The 5,445-nt window shown below is 49.2% G+C and overlaps 1 non-coding gene across 1 annotated transcript; it reads right to left on the bottom strand.

Annotated features, from left to right (window-relative positions):
• Positions 1-5,095: 5,095 nt before the first annotated feature.
• Positions 5,096-5,169, bottom strand: trnan-guu (transfer RNA asparagine (anticodon GUU)). The gene has a single exon. It is a non-coding gene; the product is annotated as a tRNA-Asn (tRNA).
• Positions 5,170-5,445: the final 276 nt, after the last annotated feature.

Genomic DNA, 5,445 nt, shown 5'->3' on the forward strand with positions numbered 1-5,445 from the left:
CGCAGCCAGCTCCAGAAGGAGCTGAGACTTGCTCAGTATGAAATACATTGCACATTCCTCCCAGAATTTCAAGCAGCAACGAGTTTCAAGAACATCTGCTTCTCAGTCTGTCTCCCTGTTCCCAGAACACTGCTGTTTGTGCCGTCCCCAGGGACCGGGCTCTCTCCACTAGCGGATAATTGAACCATTTTGTTTCTACTTACAAGCTGTGCTGGTGGAAGGCAGAGCCCATTCGCTCTTCTGCTCTCTCTCACTATCACAGTGGGTAGGAGACGTCATTGACACGAATGCATCAAATGGCAACTTTGAACTTGTTCCAAAGGTCTGTTATGGGAGAAATGGCAAGGTGATGTGCTATCGGGACAGACAGAAATGGAGACCGGAGAGTCTTCCCTCAGGTAAATTGATACGAGTGCCTTCTTGTGCAGCCTGTTTGGTGTTCAGAATTTGCCTTGACACTGCAATCCTGCAGAAAGTATTTTATTACACAGGCGTCTGTTTCTTTACCGCAGGAAATGGACAAAAACAGCAAGTCATGTGTTTCAACTTCACCAGTTCATTACCATCTGAGAGAAGAGGTTTCACACTTGAGGTCATAACACACCGACAGAAGGGCACAAGACAACTCAGAGCTCCACAAGGGTGCCAGCGCAACTGTGTAAATCTGACCCGAACCACTCTCTGCACGAAAACGTCCTTCATAATGTAATTTTACTTTCCTTTCCCCAAGACTCTGCCTAATTGTTAGCGATCCTTTCAGGCGTGGTACCATTTTCACTATATTATTTTCCCTGTCTCGACCCCTCATGTCTTGGAAAACTTCAAATGGGCCAGATTTCGAACTTCTGTTCTTAACATAGGATACAGGGAACAGGAGAAGACCACGCAGAACTGCACGACTGTATCAACTCGACTGTGCACATTGGGCCAGTATATCACTGTGAAATATTTATGCCCAAGCTTTGGTCGGAAGCAGATAGAAGGCGAGACAGTGACTTACTGACACTAACCACTCCCTGTACGAAAAAGTTCTTCCTCCTGTCACTTTTTTTATCCTCGTGGCTTTACAATTCTGCCGAAACGTTGTGGATCCTTTCAGGTGTGGGAACATTCTCACAACATTATTTCCTGTTTCTAGGTCCCTCACGACTTGGAAAATTTCGGTTCTCCGAGGAGAGCTGTCCCAATTTTCCAATCTACCTTCATTGCTGACATTCCCCAAACACCGCACAGCTCACGTCAACCTGTTCGACACTATCTCCAACCATTTCACTTCCCTGTATTCTGCCTTGTCCGTACTCCAGGCAGCCCAACCTCGTTTCTCCAAGGTGCTTTTTGCGAAAATTAATCAGGCAGTTTTGCAAAAGTCAAGTTTTAGAAAAACCGAGGGCTCGTCCGCGATTTGAACCCGGGACCTCTCGCAACTCTTCACAGTAAAGAACCCAAAGCGAGAATCATACGCCTAGACCAACGAGCCAGAGAGCCGGTACATGACGAATGCCCCACACCGCTTGAGTGATCTGAGACGTGCTCACTATGAAATACATTTGAGATTGCTCTAAGAATTGCAAGCTGCAAAGAGTTTCTCGAACAGCTGCTTCTCATTCAGTCTCCCTGCTGCTGTTTGTCACGTCCCCAGGAATCGGGCTCTCTCTACTGGCAGATAATTCAACCATTTTGTTTTGAAACTCTTCTATGACACCCGAGCAGCCAGTGACAAGCATTGCCCTCCTCACCATACGATACAGAGAACAGGAGAAGACCACGCAGAACTCCACGAGTGTATCAACTCGACTGCGCACATTGGGCCAGTATATCACTGTGAAATATTTATGCCCAAGCTCTTTTCGGAAGCAGATGAGAAGGCGAGGTGCAGAACAGAGCGTTGTTATACGGGAAAGCTGCTAAAGACGACATTGAGTGAATAGGAGAGAATGGGCTATGGTTCCAACACGCACCCGTTGCGCCAGGGGTTACACTTCGGGTCCACTCTTCCTTCACTCGCAACACCCCACACCCACCTCCCATGGTGCCAAGTCGCTTTCGCCTGCAACCGCCGAATGTGTAACACCTGCCCATTGACCTGCTCCCTCCTGAATATCCAAGGGCTCAAACATACCTGCCCAGGTGAAGCAGCACTTTTGCCACAACCTATTCCAATGCATTCGCTGCTCACAGTGTCGTTTCCCCAATGTAGCATGAAGCATAAACTGGGTGACTGCTTCGCAGAACATCCCGGTTCTGCCCGCAGGAAAAAGGCCCTGACCTGGCGGTTGCCTGCCACTTTAACACATCACCCTGTTCCCTGGCCAACATCTCTGTCTCAGGCTTGCAGCAGTGTTCTAGCTCCAGATGAAAGAACAACACCTCATTTTCCACTTGGAGACCTCACAGCCCTCCGGTCTTCAATATCGAGTTCCATAACTTTAGGGCCTGAACTCCCCCATGTCCTTGACCCCCTATCACACAAACGACTCCTTGTTATCACCTCGTCTGCTATGACACACTACGTATTGTTAGCCACTAACAGTCTCCATGAGCAGTTATTTGCCCTCTCACGCGGATCGTTATTCACTCCTACGTCATTCCTATTGTTCTCTCCCTGTGCTGGCGGCAAACACAGCAATGTACATTGGAGACTCTGAGCCAGCTGAAACTTGCTCAGTGTGAAGTACATTCCACATTGCTCCAAGAATTGCAAGCAGCAAAGCGTTTCCAGAACTTCTGCTTGTCATTCTGTCCCCGGGGCGCTGATGTTTGTCTCATCCCCAGGAACTGGACTATCTCCACTGGTAGATAATTAAACCAGTTTATTTCTACTTGCACGTTGTTCTGGCGGGTGGGGCGGGGTGTAGGGTGGGGTGCGGGTAGAGTCCATTTGCTCTTCTGCACTCTCTCTCTCTCTCTCTCTGAAATCCTTGGGGTGAGAGGTGTCAGTTGCATTAATGCGGGGAACATGAACAACTTTGATTGTAAACTTTCTCCAAAGGTCTGTTATCGGAGAGATAGAAAGATGCTGTGCTGGCAGGACAGAAAGAAATGGACACCGAGGACTCTTCGCCCAGGTCAATTCACATTGTTGTGCATCCTTGTTGGTGTTCAGAAATCGTCTTCACGCAGCAATCTTACGGAAAGTCTGTTGCAAAGTGGGCATCGCTTTCTTTGTTGCTACCGCGCAGCAGTTAACATCTGAGCCCCAAGTGTCCCAGATGAAGAGAATCGGAGTGAAACCTTCACTCACTGAGAGTCCTCCCCACGGCCCTGAGCTGAGGGACTGCAGGCAGTCTAACACGGAAGGGACGGTTAAAAATGAACCAGTTTTGCTCCCTCAGCCTCCCTGTCCCAGAGACAGGCAGTGGGACGCCATAAACACGTAGCACCATTCTCGCGTAGACACAAGCCGTTCAACCCATCGAATCCACGCCGATTGCCTGTCTCTCTCTCTCTCTCTCTGAGGTTATTCACAATCGGTGGGATCCGTCCTAATCGTGGGGGAACTGTGTCTGAGTCGTGATGAGGTTTTTAACACGCTTGTCATTCACGTCTGAACCAGGGTAGCGAATTACTGCAGGGAATGGACGAAATCGCAAGGCATTTGTTTCAACTTGACCAGCTGATTGGCATCGCAGAGAACTGGTTTTGCGAACCAGTTCAGAATGAAAACCGACGAACAACAGAATGCCACTGCGACCTCTGAAACCACTCACCTTGCATGGAGTGGATTTGGCGAGTGCATCGATATGCTCCATGCCATTCGGGTATGCAGCTGGCAGACGAGAGCACCGATCCAAAGGAAATCAGCTCAGGGTGACATCGAATAATAGCAGAGGATGGTTTCGAACAATCGGCCTCGGGGTTAAGGACACAGCACGCTCCCGCTGCGCCACTCTGCCGCCACGCTCTGACCGCTGTCCACAGAGCACTTCAGGTTTTCATCTGGCACGCGGCTCGCACGTTCGAGACTGATGTCAAAGACCTCCACTGCTGTCGTGTGATATGCTGTTTCGCAGACGTACGGAGGCTGTGTAAATAGAAACGTTTTTACTAAATTTCCACATTCTGTTGGTCGAACTGTGATTTCACACTGAATCACAGTCCAACAGTTAGGTGGACTCAGATGCGTCATCCATTGCGCCCCGGCCCTTTGCGTATCTTACGCCACCATGCTGCAGAGTTCTGACGTTAACACGGACATGCGCAGCAATGGGAACAGTCACAAGGTCAACAACCAAAGATAATCAGCGTCACTGATTCCCTTCCACAGTCACAACTTTGTGAAGCAGTATCTTTCACTGGCAAAGGAAACACCCTTGTCCTCAGGTGCCTGCTTCATTTCGATCACGATTTCCAGCCCCTCACTGTTCTAGTCTCATTTACAAACACTTGGCTCATAGCCTCAAAAGAAGCTCTGCGTGTATCTGCTTGTTCCACCCGAACAGGCAGTGGGTTACAGTTTCCCACCACTCCCAATGTGAGTGAAATATTTTTCCCCCTCCACTGATTTGAATCTTAAAGAAGAAGCCGGGGAGCAAGCTCCCTTTCTTTTCGGCGACATTTCTCATTTTGTAGTCGGCAGGGTTCACACCTGCGTGGGGAAAGCGCAATGGATTTCAAGTCCATCGCATTAACCACTCGGCCCACGAATACAGAACCACACTGACAGCTTCACTTCCCAGGTCTGTCTGCCTGTGGAGCAGAGAAAGAGTGAATTATCGCAGAGTTTGTTTGAATCCAATCATTTCACAGTGATTCGAAAGGGTTAAATATCTGCACACGGCGAGTCTAGGTGTTTCATCGCAAAAGATGAAATGAACTTTCAGTCAAAAACAAAGCACGAGACTGCAGGAGGAACTGAGAAGGTCAGGCTACATCGGTGGAATGAGAATCAGAGACAACGTTTCAGAATTCCGTTTTCTCCGACAGGTACTGTCGCGTTTCTCTTTTTGTCTCGGCTTCTCAGCATCCGCATTCCCTCACGTCAGACATTAATTCAATCCAGAAACCCCTTTGGGGAAAGGATTTCTGTTTGGGGAACATTTTCCTGACCCCATTAAAAGCGGACGGTTTCAAAGCCAAGAACGGGCAGCAAACACATCGCCCCTGGGTGGGCTCGAACCACCAACCTTTCGGTTAACAGCCGAACGCGCTAACCAATTGCGCCACAGAGGCAGGTGCGATCGTGGGCTGCACCATCGCTTAGGGGAGGCTGTTAGTGAGTTCATAATTCAGCCGGCCCCGCCGAGAATTACAATTGTCGTCTGTCAGTTTTACTTTTACATAATAAAGCCTGGGACATTCATTGTGGAGACACCGGGGACAGTCTGCAGACACATCCGTGTCACGAGGAACTAGCTTTGTGCTCCGGGGCCGTCGCCCTTCCAGCCTTTCAGTGTTTTGCCTGTTCCCGAGTTCTCTCATTGGCTCGGAGGAGAGAAGGGGTTTGAA

This window comes from Hemiscyllium ocellatum (assembly GCF_020745735.1).
Source record: "Hemiscyllium ocellatum isolate sHemOce1 chromosome 27 unlocalized genomic scaffold, sHemOce1.pat.X.cur. SUPER_27_unloc_31, whole genome shotgun sequence".
Classification (NCBI taxonomy): Eukaryota; Metazoa; Chordata; class Chondrichthyes; order Orectolobiformes; family Hemiscylliidae; genus Hemiscyllium; species Hemiscyllium ocellatum.